This window comes from Pongo abelii, chromosome 12, assembly GCF_028885655.2.
Source record: "Pongo abelii isolate AG06213 chromosome 12, NHGRI_mPonAbe1-v2.0_pri, whole genome shotgun sequence".
Classification (NCBI taxonomy): Eukaryota; Metazoa; Chordata; class Mammalia; order Primates; family Hominidae; genus Pongo; species Pongo abelii.
The window spans coordinates 100,921,223-100,937,606 of NC_071997.2; the positions used below are offsets into that span (position 1 = coordinate 100,921,223).

The 16,384-nt window shown below is 42.4% G+C and overlaps 2 pseudogenes; both read left to right on the forward strand.

Annotated features, from left to right (window-relative positions):
- Window positions 1–6,139: 6,139 nt before the first annotated feature.
- LOC100939348 (adenylate kinase 2, mitochondrial-like) lies at window positions 6,140–6,885 on the forward strand (annotated as a pseudogene).
- Window positions 6,886–7,990: 1,105 nt separating this feature from the next.
- Window positions 7,991–9,943, forward strand: LOC100451786 (keratin, type I cytoskeletal 18-like; annotated as a pseudogene).
- Window positions 9,944–16,384: the final 6,441 nt, after the last annotated feature.

A 16,384-nucleotide genomic window follows, 5' to 3' on the forward strand; every position in this document is an offset into this window, starting at 1 on the left:
AGAAGCCTACACCACTTGCCCCCAACCACTGGAACACCAAATTTAACAACTATAGAGAAAAACACCATCACAAGAAGCAAATATCAGGTGAGCAATCAGAGTACCATACTTTAACTTCATATCACTGAAAGAGTCATTGACGAGGGCAGGAGAGACAGTTGTCTTAAATTGCCAATGCCACACGTCTCACATCCCCATCTCATCTCCTCAGCACAGAGAATCTGTGCATTTTGGGGAGGGAGAGTGCAGCAATTGGAGGACTTTACATTGAACTTAGTGCTACCTGTCACAGTGGAGAATAAAGCTATGCTGGGCTCAGCAAATGCCTGTGCATGGAGAGAGCATTGGGACCACCCTTAGCCAGAGGGGAACTGCCCATTCCAGTGATCAGAACTTGAATTTCTAGGAGTGTGGGTTGAAGTGCCCTGGGGGTTCTAGGTAAACTTGAAAGGCAGTTTAGAACACAAAGACTGCAATTGCTAGGCAACTCCTAGTGCTAGCCCAGGCTTAGAGCCAGTGGACTTGGGTGGCATGTAACCCAGGGAGACATCAGCTGACGTGGCTAAGGGAGAACTTGTGCTGACAGCAACAAAAGTGACTCCTTTCTTCTGCTTAAGGATAGGAAAGTGAAGAGTTAAGAGGACAATGCCTTGCATCTTGGATATCAGCTCAGCCACCATAGGATAGGCCACTGGGCAGAGTCCTGAGGCCCTCATTCCAGGCCCTACTTTCCAGATGACATTTTGAGACACACACTGGTGCAAAAGAACCTGCTGCCTTGAAGGGAAGGACCTAGTCCTGGCAGGATTAATCACCTGCTGACTAAGGAGCCCTTGGGCCCTGAATAGCCAGCAGTGATACCCAGGGACCACACTGTGGGCATTGGGCTCTGAGATGTGCTGACTTAAGGGGTGACTCAGCACATTCCCAGCTGTGGTGGCTATGGTGAAAGACTCCTGTTTGATAAAAGCTTTTATTAAAGACTGTATGTCTTTATAGGTGGACACCATTTCTGGACCTGCCCTGGGTCAGAGGGGAGCCTACTGCCCTGAAAGGTGTGTTCCAGGCTTGGGAGCATTCACCCCAAGCCGACAGAGGAGCCCTTGGGCTTAAAACAAACATCAGCTGTGGCCTGGCAGAACCCCCTGTGGACTGGTAGTAGTGATGGCCACAGGGAAAGCTTCCTCTGTGGAAAGCAAAGAACTTTCTATTGTGGTTTGAGTACCAGCTTAGCTGCAGTAGAATAGAACGTTAGATAAATTTCTAAAGTTTTTCGCTCCAATCCTTTGCTCGCAAACAGCATCTGTGGACACACCTGGAGCCTGGGGGGATCTTACCACCCTTAAGGAAAGAGCCTTGGACAAGGTCCAGTGCATTGCTGGCTTCAGGTCTGACCCAGCACAGTCCCAGTGGTGGTGGCCACAGGGGTACTTGCATCACCACACCTCCAGTTCCAGGTGCCTCAGCACAGAGAAACTCCATATGTTTGGGAGAAAATAGGGAAAAGAACAAGAGTCTCTGCTTGGTAATCCAGATAATTCTTTTGGGTCTTATCTAAGACACCAAGGCAGTACTTCTACAAGTCTGCAAAAACCACAGCATTATTGGGTTTGAGGCCCAAGTCCCTTGGAATACCTGGAAAACCTTCCCAAAATGGGACAGGCACAAACAAGCCCAGACTGTGACGACTACAATAAATACCTAACTCTTCAATGCCCAGACACTGAAGAACATCTACAAGCACCAGCGCTTTCCAAGAAAACATGACCTCACCAAATTAACTAAATAAGACACCACAGCCCAATCCTGGAGAAACAGATATGTGACCTTTCAGACAGAGAATTCAAAATAGCTGTTTTGAGGAAGCACAATGAAATTCAAGAGAAAACAGAAAATGAATCCAGAATTCTATTAGCTAAATTTAATAAAGAGATTGAAGCAAAAAGAAGCAGAAATTCTAGAGTTGAAAAATGCAACTGACATGCTGAAGAAGCCATCAGAGTCTCAATAGTAGAACTGATCAAATAGAACAGAGAATTCGCTTGAAAAGAGGTGATCTGAGTCAGAAGAGACAGAAAAAAGAATAAGAAACAATGAAGCATGCCTACAAGATCTAGAAAGTAGCCTCAAAAGGGATACTCTAAGAGATATTGGCCTTAAAGAGGTGGTAGAGAAGGAGAAAGGAGTAGGAAGTTTATTCAAAGGGATAATATCAGAGAACTTCCCAAACCTAGAAAAGATATCAACCTTCAAGTATAAGAAGGTTATAGAACAGCAAGCAGATATAACCCAAAGAAGACTACCTCAGGCATGAAATAATCAGACTCCCAAAGGTCAAGGATAAAGAAAGGATCCTAAAATCAGCAAGAGAAAGGAAACAAATAACATACAATTGAGCTCCAATACATCTGGCAGCAGACTTTTCAATGGAAACCTTACAGGTCAGGAGAGAATGGTATGACACTTTTAAAGTGCTAAAGGAAAAAACCTTTTACCCTAGAATAGTATACCTGGTGAAAATATTCTTCAAACATGAAGGAGAAATAAACACTTTCCCAGAGAAACAAAAGCTGAGGGATTTCATCAACACCAGACCTGTTCTACAAGAAATGCTAAAAAGAGCTCTTCAATTTGAAAAAAAAAAAGTTAATGAGCAAGAAGAAATCATCAGAAGCTACAAAACTCACTGGTAATAGTAAACACACAGAAAAACACAGAATAGTATGAATAGCGTAACACTGTAATTGTAGTGTATAAAGTACTCTTTTTTTTCTTTTGGGACAGAGTCTTGCTCTGTCACCCAGGCTGGAGTACAGTGGTGCAATCTCGGCTCACTGCAAGCTCTGCCTCCTGGGTTCACGCCATTCTCCTGCCTCAACCTCCCGAGTAGCTGGGACTACAGGTGCCTGCCACCATGCCCAGCTAATTTTTTGTATTTTTTAGTAGAGACAGGGTGTCACCATGTTAGCCAGGATGGTCTTGATCTCCTGACCTTGTGATCTGCCTGCCTCAGCCTCCCAAAGTGCTGGGATTACAGGCATGAGCCACCGCGCCTGGCCATAAAGTACTCTTAGGTAGAAATGCTAAATGATGAACCAGTCAAAAATAATAACTACAGCTTTTCAAGACACAGACAGTACAATAAGATATAATGAAAAGCAACAGAAAGTTAAAAAGCTGGGGGATGAAGTGAAAAATGTAGAATTTTTATTAGTTTTCTTTTTGCATGTTTATGCAATTAGTGTTGTCTTCAGTTTAAAATAATGGGTTATAAGATAGTATTTGCAAGCCTCATGGTAACCTCAAATCAAAAAACACACAATGGATACATAAAAAATAAAAAGCAAGAAATTAAATCATAGCACCAGAGAAAATCACCTTCACTAAAAAAGGACAAGAAGGAAGGAAAAAGGGAAGAGAAGACCACAAAACAAACAGAAAACAGCAAAATGGCCAGAGTAAGTCCTTACTTATCTATAATAACATTGTAAATGAACTAAACTCTCCAGTCAAAAGACAGAGAGTGGCTGAATGGATGAGAAAATAAGAACGAATTATCTGTTGCCTATAAGAAACACACTTCACCTATAAAGATACACATAGACTGAAAATCAAGGATGGGAAAAGATATTCCATGCAAATTGAAGCCAAAAAAGACCAGGAGTAGCTACATTTATACCAGACAAAACTGATTTCAAGACAAAAACTATAAAAAGACATGAAGTCCTTGCCCATGCCTATGTCCTGAATGGTATTGCCTAGGTTTTCTTCTAGGGTTTTTATGGTTTTAGGTCTAACATTTATGTCTTTAGTCCATCTCGAATTAATTTTTGTATAAGGTGTAAGGAAGGGATCCAGTTTCAGCTTTCTACATATGGCTAGCCAGTTTTCCCAGCACCATTTATTAAATAGGGAATCCTTTCCCCATTGCTTGTTTTTCTCAGGTTTGTCAAAGATCAGATAGTTGTAGATATGTGGCATTATTTCTGAGGGCTCTGTTCTGTTCCATTGGTGTATATCTCTGTTTTGGTACCAGTACCATGCTGTTTTGGTTACTGTAGCCTTGTAGTATAGTTTGAAGTCAGGTAGCATGATGCCTCCAGCTTTGTTCTTTTGGCTTAGGATTGACTTGGCAATGAGGGCTCTTTTTTGGTTCCATGTGAACTTAAAGTAGTTTTTTCCAATTCTGTGAAGAAAGTCATTGGTAGCTTGATGGGGATGGCATTGAGTCTATAAATTACCTTGGGCAGTATGGCCATTTCACCATATTGATTCTTCCTACCCGTGATCATGGAATGTTCTTCCATTTGTTTGTATCCTCTTTCATTTCACTGAGCAGTGGTTTGTAGTTCTCCTTGAAGAGGTCCTTCACATCCTTTGTAAGTTGGATTCCTAGGTATTTTATTCTCTTTGAAGCAATTGTGAATGGGAATTCACTCATGATTTGGCTCTCTGTTTGTCTGTTACTGGTGTATAAGAATGCTTGTCATTTTTGCACGTTGATTTTGTATCCTGAGACTTTGCTGAAGTTGCTTATCAGCTTAAGGAGATTTTTGGCTGAGACAATGGGGTTTTCTAGATATACAATCATGTCATCTGCAAACAGAGACAATTTGATCAAAAGCAATGGCAACAAAAGCCAAAATTGACAAATGGGATCTAATTAAACTAAAGAGCTTCTGCACAGCAAAATAAACTACCATCAGAGTGAACAGGCAACCTACAGAATCGGAGAAAATTTTTGCAATCTACTCATCTGACAGAGCTAATATCCAGAATTTACAATGAACTAAAACAAATTTACAAGAAAAAAACAACCCCATCAAAAAGTGGGCAAAGGATATAAACAGACGCTTCTCAAAAGAAGACATTTATGCAGCCAAAAGACACTTGAAAAAATGCTCATCATCACTGGCCATCAGAGAAATGCAAATCAAAACCACAATGAGATACCATCTCACACCAGTTAGAATGGCAATCACTAAAAAGTCAGGAAACAACAGGTGCTGGAGAGGATGTGGAGAAACAGGAACACTTTTACACTGTTGGTGGGACTGTAAACTAGTTCAACCCTTGTGGAAGTCAGTGTGGCGATTCCTCAGGGATCTAGAACTAGAAATACCATTTGACCCAGCCATCCCATTACTGGGTATATACCCAAAGGATTATAAATCATGCTGCTATAAAGACACATGCACACGTATGTTTATTGCAGCACTATTCACAATAGCAAAGACTTGGAACCAACCCAAATGTCCAACAATGATAGACTGGATTAAGAAAATGTGGCACATATACACCATGGAATACTATGCAGCCATAAAAAATGATGAGTTCATGTCCTTTGTAGGGATATGGATGAAGCTGGAAACCATCATTCTCAGCAAACTATCGCAAGGACAGAAAACCAAACACTGCATGTTCTCACTCATAGGTGGGAATTGAACAATGAGAACACATGGACACAGGAAGGGAAACATCACACACTGGGGCCTATTGTGAGGTGGGGGGAGGGGGGAGGGATAGCATTAGGAGATATACCTAATGTTAAATGACGAGTTAATGGGTGCAGCACACCAACATGGCATATGTATACACATGTAACAAACCTGCATGTTGTACACATGTACCCTCAAACAAAATATAATTAAAAAAAAGAAGAGACAAAGAAGGTCATTATATGATGATAAAGGGGTCAATTCAGCAAGAGGGTATAATGATTATAAATCTATATGCATTCAATAGTAGAGCACCCAAATATATAAAGCAAATATTAATTGATAGAGCTAAAGAGGGAGATTGACCTCAATACAATAATATCCAGAGACTTCAGCACCTCACTTTCAGCATTGGACAGATCTCCCAGATGGAAAATTAACAAAGAAACTTTGGACTTAATCTACACTATGGAACAAATGGATCTAATAGATATTTACAGAACATTTCATCCAATGGCTGCAGAATACACATTCTTCTCCTCAGCACATAAATCATTCTGAAGGACAGGTGATATGTTAGGTTACAAAACAAATCTTAAAACATTTTAAAAAATTGAAATAATATCAAGAATCTTCTCTGACCACAATGAAATAAAACTAAGAATAATGAGAGGAACTTTGTAAAACTATACAAGGACTTCGGCGGACATGGCTCCCAGCGTGCCAGTGGCAGAACCCAAGTACCCTAAAGGCATCCAGGCCGTGCTGCTGGGGCCTCCTGGGGACGGTAAAGGCACCCAGGCACCCAGATTGGCTGAAAACTTCTGTGTCTGCCATTCGGCTACTGGGGACATGCTGAGGGCCATGGTGGCTTCTGGCTCAGAGCTAGGAAAAAAGCTGAAGGCAACCATGGATGCTGGGAAACTGGTGAGTGATGAAATGGTAGTGGAGCTCATTGAGAAGAATTTGGAGACCCCCTTGTGCAAAAATGGTTTTCTTCTGGATGGCTTCCCTCGGACTGTGAGGCAGGCAGAAATGCTCGATGACCTCATGGAGAAGAGGAAAGAGAAGCTTGATTCTGTGATTGAATTCAGCATCCCAGACTCTGCTGATCCGAAGAATCACAGGAAGGCTGATTCACCCCAAGAGTGGCGGTTCCTACCACGAGGAGTTCAATCCTCCAAAAGAGCCCATGAAAGATGACATCACCGGGGTACCCTTGATTCGTCGATCAGATGATAATGAAAAGGCCTTGAAAATCCACCTGCAAGCCTACCACACTCAAACTACCCCACTCATAGAGTACTACAGGAAACGGGGGATCCACTCTGCCATTGATGCATCCCAGACCCCTGATGTCGTGTTCGCAAGCATCCTAGCAGCCTTCTCCAAAGCCACATCCTAGCATCAGAAGGCTAGGTGAGACTGCGCCACTGCTCATCACCCCGTGGCGTGATCCCTGCTCTTAGGTGCTGGGCAGAAGGGAAGGGAGGTCAGGGTGAGGATGGTGAGGGAGGGCTGGTGAGGGGCTCAGAGGAATACTTGGAACAACAGCAGTGTTATTGTAGGTGGCAGTTTCTTTTATACATAGGTGGGAGTTTTTAAAGTAAGGGAAAAATTAATTTTTTAAAAAACACCATGCTTGGAGGGTGGGGGTAGAAATAGAGAGATACAATATTATTTCTAAGGAATTGGGTTTTCATTTACTCTGGACTGGTGAAAATATTTTTTTAAAGCCAGTGCTCCGAGACCTCAGCTTTTATCTCAGAACCCCATGGGTTCCAGACCAAGAGTACAGGAAATCAAATTGTTGTCCTGTCTGTCTATAGCTTGGAACAGGGAGGCTTTGATTACTGACCCTGGTTCCACATACTGTAAGATCAAAAAACCATCTCCACATTTGAAAGAGATGTAAGGTGTATTCATAGGGATGGTGGCTCAACAAATCGAGCAAACTGGAATCAAGGGGAGGGGGAAGGGAATGAAATGGAAAGGGAGGCTGAATCCCTTCCCTTGACTTACCACTAATTTACTAGGCTACCTACTCTTGTGAGTAACCTCTCACAGCTACCCAGCACATGCCACAATCCTATGCTCTTGCCTTCTTTTATCTGCAGTGTGTGAAGGGACTCTTTTAAGTAAATGAGCAAGTGTCCTAAGCTATGTCATCCAAAGATTGTCCTTTCCATTCTCAAATCCTGTAACTGGGATCACTCAACAGCACTGTGATGTATTATTTTCAATGAGGTGCCTTTCTTAACTGACCAAATGCTGCCTTGTTGGGCCCCTCAATCAATAAAATACATTAAAATTTGAAAACAAAACAAAACAAAACTATACAAAGACATGGAAATTCAGCAATATGCTCCCGAATGACCAGTGGGTCAATGAAGAAATTAAGAAGGAAATTGAAAAATTTCTTGGAATAAATGATAATGGAAGCATACCAAAACCTCTGGGATACAGTGAAAGCAGTATGAAGAAGGAAATTTATAGCTATAAGTGACCACATCAAAAAAGAAGAAAGACTTCAGATAAATAATCTAATGATTCATTTTAAGGAATAGAAAAGCAAGAGCAAACCAAATCAAAATTAGTAGAAGAAAACAAATAACAAAAGTTGAAGCAGGTTGTTGGCAAAGCCCGAGTCCTGTCCTCTTGCTCTCTTCCCCAGACAGCATGAGCTTCATCACTCGCTCCACCTTCTCCACCAACTACCGGTCCCTAGGCTCTGTTCTGGCGCCCAGCTACGGCGCCTGGCAGGTCAGCAGCGCGGCCAGAGTCTATGCACGTGCCGGGGGCTCTCGTTCCCGGATCTCTATGTCCCGCTCCACCAGCTTCCGGGGCGGCATGGTGTTCCAGGGGCCTGGGCACGGGGATGGCCAGGGGTCTGGCAGGAATGGGAGGCATCCAGAACGAGAAGGAGACCATGCAAAGCCTGAACGACCGCCTGCCCTCCTACCTGGACAGAGTGAGGAGCCTGGAGAATGAGAACTGGAGGCTGGAGAGCAAAATCCGGGAGCACCTGGAGAAGAAGGGATCCCCGGTCAGAGACTGGAGCCATTACTTCAAGACTATGGAGGACCTGAGGACTCAGATCTTCGCAAATACTGTGGATAATGCCCACATCGTTCTGCAGATTGACAATGCCCATCTTGCTGCTGATGATTTTAGAGTCAACTATGAGACAGAGCTGGCCATGTGCCAGTCTGTAGAGAATGACATCCATGGGCTCTGCGAGGTCATTGATGACACCAATGTCACTCAGTTGCAGCTGGAGACAGAGATCCAGGCTTTCAAGGAGGAGCTGCTCTTCATGAAGAAGAACCACAAAGAGGAAGTAAAACGCCTACAAGCCCAGATTGCCAGCTCTGGGTTGACTGTGGAGGTAGATGCCCCCACATCTCAGGACTTCGCCAAGATCATCGCAAACATCCGGGTCCAATATGTCGAGCTGGCTCAGAAGAACAGAGAGGAGCTGGACAAGCACTGGTCTCAGCAGATTGAGGAGAGCACCACAGTGATCACCACGCAGTCCGCCAAGGTTGGAGCTGCTAAGACGACGCTCACAGAGCTGAGACATACAGTCCAGTTCTTGGAGATCGACCTGGACTCCATGAGAAATCTGAAGGCCAGTTTGGAGAACAGCCTGAGGGAGGTAGTGGCCCGCTATGCCCTGCAGATGGAGCAGCTCAGTGGGATCCTGCTGCACCTGGAGTCAGAGCTGGCACAGACCCGGGCAGACGGACAGTGCCAGGCCCAGGAGTACGAGGCCCTGCTGAACATCAAGGTCAAGCTGGAGGCTGAGATCGCCACCTACCGCCGCCTGCTGGAAGATGGCAAGGACTTCAATCTTGGTGATACCCTGGACTGCAGCAACTCCATGTAAACCATCCAAAAGACCACCACCCGCCAGATAGACCTGCGGAGAGTGGATGGCAAAGTGGTGTCTGAGACCAATGACACCAAAATTCTGAGGCATTAAGCCAGCAGAAGCAGGGCACCCTTTGGGGAACCCGAAGCCAATAAAAAGTTCAGAGGTTAAAAAATAAAAAAAAAAAATGTTGAAGCAGAAATAAATGAACTTGAAATGAGGAAAACAATGCAAAAGACCAATGAAACAAAAAGTTGGTTTTTTTCAAAAGATAAACAAAATTGACAAACATTTAGCCAGAGTAAGAGAAAAATGGAGAGGACTCAAATACATAAAAACAGAGATGAAAAAGGAGACATTACAACTGATACCACAGAAATTCAAAGGATTATTAGTGGCTAATATGAGCAACTACATGGCCATATATTGGAAAGTCTAGAGGAAATGGATAAATTCCTCAACACAGACAACCTACCAAAATTGAACCATGAAGAAATCTAAAATCTGAACAGACCAATAACAAGTAACAAGATTAAAGCTGTAATAAAATGTCTCCCAGCAAAGAAAAGCCTGGAATCCAATGGCTTCACTGCTGAATTTTAGCAAACATTTGAAAAAGAACTAATATCAATCCTACTCAAACTATTTTGAAAAATAGAGGAGGAGGGAATACTTCCAAACTCATTCTATGAGGCAAGAATACACCAGGCAATACTATGCAGCCATAAAAAGGAATAAGATTATGTTATTTGCAGAACATGTATGGAGTTGAAAGACATTATCCTCATCAAACTAATGCAGGAACAAAAAACCAAACATCGCGTGTTCTCAGTTATAAGTGGGAGCTGAATGATGAGACCACATGGACACATAAGGGAAAACAACACATACTGGGGCCTGTTGGTTGGGGGGTGGGCATTGTGGGGAGGGAGAATCTGGAAGAATAGCTAATGGCCGCTGGGCTTACTACCTAGGTGATGGAATGATCTGTGCAGCAAACCACCGTGGCACACATTTACCTGTGTAACAAATCTGCACATGTACCTTTAAAATAAAAGTTGAAGAAAAAAAAATTCTCCTAGCAAAGAAAAGCATGGGCCCAATGACTTTAACTCTGAATTCTACCAAACATTTAAAGAAGAACTAATACCAGTTCTACTCAAACTGTTCCAAAAGACAGAAAAAAGGGATTACTCTCAAACTCATTCTATGAGGCCAGTATTATCCTGCTACCAAAACCAGACAAAGACACATCAAAAAAGGAAAACTACAGGCCAAGTTATCTGATGAATACTGATGCAAAAATCCTCAACAAAATACTAGCAAACTGAATTCAACAATACATTAAAAAGACCAATCATCATGACCAAGTGGGATTTATCCCAGGGATGAAAGTATGGTTCAACACAAGCAAATTAATCAATGTGATACATCATATCCACAGAATGAAGGACAAAAACCATATGATCATTTCAATTGATGCTGAAAAAGCATTACAATCCAACATCCCTTCATGATAAAAACTCTCAAAAAACTGGGTATAGAAGGAATATACCTCAACATAATAAATAAATAAGACCATGGCCAGCATCATACTGAATGGGGAAACATGGAAAGCCTTTCCTCTTAGATGTGGAACATGACAAGTTTGCCCACTTTCATCCCTAGTCTTCAACATAGTACTGGAAATCTTAGCCAGAGCAATTAGACAAGAGAAAGAAATAAAGGGTATCCAAATTGGAATGGAAGAAGCCAAATTATCCTTGTTTGCAGATGATATAATCTTATATTTGGAAAAACTTAAATACTCCACAAAAAAACCCTATTAGAACTGATAAACAAATTCAGTAAAGTTGCAGGATACAAAATTAACATACAGCATAAATTTATACAAAATTCAGTAGCACTTCTATATGCCAATAGCAAACAATCTGAAAAAGAAATCAAGAAAGTAATCCCATTTACAATAGCTATGAATAAAATTAAATACTTAGGAATGAACTTAACCAAATAAGGGAAAGATCTCTACAGTTAAAACTATATAACACTCGCCAGGCATGGTGGCTCATTCCTGTAATCGCAGCACTTTGGGATGTTGAGACAGGTGGATCACCTGAAGTCAGGAGTTCGAGACCACCCTGGCTAACATGGTGAAACCCTGTCTCTACTAAAAATACAAAAATTAGCCAGACGTGGTGGTGCCTGCCTGTAGTCCCAGCTACTGGGGAGGTTGAGGCAGGAGAATTGCTTGAACCTGGGAGGTGGAAGTTGCAGTGAGCCAAGATTGTACCACTGCACTCCAGCCTGGGTGACAGAGTGAGACTCCATCTCAAAAAACAAAAACAAAAACTATATAACACTGATGAAATAAATTGAAGAGGACACAGAAAAAGGGAAAGATATTCCATGTTCATGGATTGGAAGAATCAATATTGTTAAAATGTCCATACTAGCCAAAGCAGTCTGCAGACTCAATGCACTCCCTATCAAAAGCCCAGTGACATTCTTCACAGAAATAGAATAAACAGTCCTAACCTTTACATGGAATTGCAGAAGTCCTAGAATAGCCAAAACTATCCTGAGCAAAATGAATGAAACTGGAGGAATCACATTACCTGACTTCAAATTATATTCTAAAACTACAGTCACAAAAACAACATGGTACTGGCATAAAAATAGACACATAAACCAATGGAACAGAATAGACAACCCAGAAACTAATTCATACACCTACAATGAACTCATTTTTGACACAGTTGTCAAGAACATAGATTAGGGAAAAGACAGTGATATAGTTTGGATATGTGTCCCAGCCCAAATGTCATGTTGAATTGTAGTCTGTAGTATTGGAGGTAGGACCTGGTGGGATTGATTGGATCATGGGTTGGATTTCTCATGAATGATTTAGCACCATCCTCTTGGTGCTTTCCTCACAATAGTGAATTCTCATGAGATCTGGCTGTTTGAAAGTGTATGGCACCTTGCTCTCCTCTTGCTCCAGCTCTGCCCATGTCATGTGCATGCTGTTCCCTACATTCTGCCACAGACTGTAAGTTTCATAAGACCTTCCTAGAAGTTGAGCAGATGCCAGCATCATGCTTCCTGTACGGCATGCAGAACCATAAGCTAATAAAACCTTTTTGCTTTATACATTACTCAGTCTCAGGTATTTCTTTACAGCAATGTGAAAATGGACTAATACAGAAAATTTGTACCTAGGAGTGGGTCATTGCTATAAAGATACCTGAAAATGTGGAAGCAGCTTTGGAACTGGGTAACAGGCAGAAGTTGCAAGGCAGGCTGTGGAGCAACCACTTGCTAGAAAGATTTGCATAACTAAAGAGAAGTCAAGTGCTGATAGCCAAGACAATGGGGAAAAGGCCTCAAAAGCATTTCAGAGACCTTTGAGGCAGCCCCTCCCATCACAGGCCCTGAGGCCTAGGAGTAAAGAATGTTTTTGTGGGCCAGGCCAAAGCCCCAGTACTCTGTGCAGCCTCGGGACACTGCTCCCCCACATCCCAGCCACTTCTGCTCCATCCATGGCTCAAAGGGGCTCAGGTACAGCTTGAGCTGCTGCTTCAGAGGATACAAGCCATAAGCCTTGGTGGCTTCTATGTAGTGTTAAGCCTGCAGGTGCACAGAGTGCAACAGTTGAGGCTTAGGAGCCTCCACCTAGATTTCAGAGGATGTATGGAAAAGCCTGTGTGTCTAGGCAGAAGCCTACCGCAGGGATGGAGCCCTCATGGAGAACCTCTACTAGGGCAGTGTGGAGGTGAATTGTGGGGGTTGGAGACCCCCCACAGAGTCCCCACTGGGGACTGCTTAGTGGAGCAATGAGAAGAGGGCTGCTGTCCCACAGACCTCATAGTGGTAGATCCCCTGACAGTGTGCCTGGAAAAGCCCACAGACACTTAGTGCCAGCTCATGAGAGTAGCTGTGGGGGTTGAACCCTCCAAAGCCACAGGGGCAGAGCTGCCTAAGGCCTTGGGAACTCACTCCCTGAACCACCGTGACCTGGATGTGGGACATGGAGTCAAAGGAGATTATTTGGGAGCTTTAAGATTCAGTGACTGTCCTGCTGGGTTTTGAACTTGTGTGACGCCTGTAGTATCTTTCTTTTGGTTGATTTCTCCCTTTTGGAGCAGGAATGTTTACCTAATGCCTATACTCTCATTGTACCTTGGGATTTGATTTTACAGGCTCATAGGTGGAAGGAGATGAATATTAGATGAGACTTGGGACTTGAACTTCAGAGTTAATGCTGGAATGAGCTAAGACTTTGGGAGGACTATTGGGAAAGCATGATTGTGTTTTGAAATGTGAGAAAGAGATGAGATTTGAGAGGGGTCAAGGGTGGAATGATACAGTCTAGATCTGTGTCCTTGTCCAAATTTCTTGTTGAATTGTAATCCCCCGTATTGAAGGTGGGGCCTAGTGAGAGTAATTGGATCATGCGGGCCGATTTCTCATGAATGGTTTAGCACCATCCTCCAGGTGCCATTCTGGTGATAGTGAGTGACTTTCTGTAAAATCTGGCTGTTTAAAAGTGTGTGGCACCTTGCCATATGTATCTTGCTCCTGCTCTGGCCATGTGATGTGCCTGCTCCCTATTCATCTTCTGCCATGATTGTAAGATTCCTGAGGTCTCCCCCATAGCCAAGCAGATTCCAGCATCATGCTTGCTTCCTGTACAGCCTGCTGATCATGACCAGAGTTTTTCTTTATAAGTTGCCCAGTCTGAGGTGTGTCTTTTTTTTTTTTTTTTTTTGAGATGGAGTCTTGCTCTGTCACCCAGGCTGGAATGCAGTGGCGTGATCTTGGCTTACTGCAAGCTCTGCCTCCCAGGTTCACACCATTCTCCTGCTTCAGCCTCCCAAGTAGCTGGGACTACAGACACATGCCACCACACCCAGTGAATTTTTTGTATTTTTAGTAGAGACGGGGTTTTACCATGTTAGCCAGGATGGTCTCGATCTCCTGACCTCATGATGCACCTGCCTTGGCCTCCCAAAGTGCTGGGATTACAGGCATGAGCCATCGCGCCTGGCCTTTCTTTCTTTCTTTTTTTTTCTTTTGAGACTGAGTCTTGCTCTGTCACCAGGCTGGAGTGCGGTGATGTGATCTTGGCTCACTGCAACCTCTGCTTCCTGGGTTCAAGTGATTCTCCTGCATCAGCCTCCCAAGTAGCTGGGACTACAGGCGCATACCACCATGCCCAGCTAATTTTTGTATTTTTAGTAGAGACGGGGTTTCACCATGTTGGCCAGGATGGTCTTGATCTCCTGACCTCATGATCCACCCGCCTCAGCCTCCCGAAATGCTGGGATTACAGGCATGAGCCACTGCGCCTGGCCTCAGATGTGTCTTTATAGCAATGCAAGAATGGGCTAATACAGACAGTCTCTTCAATAAACGGTGCTGGGAAAACTGGACATAGATATGCAGAAGAATAAAACTTGACTCCTATCTCTTGCCTTATAAAAAAATCAAATCAAAATGGATTGAAGACAAAAATCTAAGTCTTTAAAGTATGAAACTACTACAAGAAAACATTGGGGAAACTCTCCAGGACATTGGTCTGGGCAAAAATTGCTTGATTAGTACCCCACAAATACAGGCCACCAAAGCAAAAATGAAGAAATGGGATCACATCAAGTTAAAAAGCTTCTGCACAGCAAAGGAGACAATCAACAAAGTGAAGAGATAACCCACAGAATGGGAGAAAATATCTGCAAACCACGCATCTGACAAAGGATTAATAAACAGAATATATAAGGAACTCAAACAACTATACAAAAAATCTAATAATTTGATTTAAAAAATGGACAAAATATTTAAATAGACCCATCTCAAAAGAAGACATACAAATGGCAAGAGGCATGTGAAAAGGTGCTCAATGTCATTGATCACCAGAGATTTGCAAATCAAAACTGCCATGAGATATCATCTTGCCCCAGTTAATACTATTTTCCCCAATAGTCAGGCAATAACAAATGCTGGCAAGGATGTGGAGAAAAGGGAACTTTTGGTTCATGTTTATGTTCAACATACACTGTTGGTGGGAATGTAAATTAGTATAACCACTATGTAGATCAGTTTGGAGGTTCCACAAATAACCAGAAATAGAGCTACCATGTGATCCAACAATTCCACTGCTGGTTCTATACCCAAAAGAATGGGAGTCAGTCTATCAAAGAGATAGCTGCACACCCATGTTTGTTGCAGCACCGTTCACAATAGCCAAGATTTGGAAGTAACCTAAGTGTCCATCAAGAGATGAATTTCAGTAAAGAAAATGTGGTACTTATGCCCAATGGAATATTATTCAGTGATAAAAAATAAGTTTCTCATTTGCAACAACATGGATGGAACTTGAGGTCATTATGTTAAGTGAAACAAACCAAACACAGAAAGACAAATATCACATGTTCTCACTTATTTGTGGGATTTAAAAATTGAAACTATTGAACTTGTGGAGATAGAGAATAGAAGGATAGTTACCAGAGGCTAGGAGGGAAGCAAGTGGGCAAGGAGGGAGGTGGGGATGGTTAATGGGTATGAAAAAAATAAAAAGAATGAATAAGACCTACTATCTAATAGTCCTCCAATATATTTATTTACCCAATAGAAAAAGAAATATATGTTCACATATAGATTTGTACACTAATGTTCATATAGCTTCATTTGCAATAGTCCCAAACTATAAGCAACCCAAATTTCTATCAACAGGTGGGTGGGTAAACAAATTGTGGTGTACCATGCACGGCATATAATGCATGGTATACAATGCAATACTACTCAACAACAAAGAAGAATGCACCGTGGATACATTCAACAACAAGGACAAATCTAATTATGCTTTATGAGTTAAAGAAGCTAATCTAAAAAGAGTATATACTGTATGATTTCATTCATGTGAAACTATAAAATGTAAACAAATCTATATTGACAAAAATTAAATCAATTTCTTTGGGTATGGGAGGGTCAACTAAGGGAGGGTCTGTGGTGAAGAGTGAGAAAGGAAGGGACTATGAAAAAGCATGAGGAAATTTTGGGCAGTGAGCATATATTT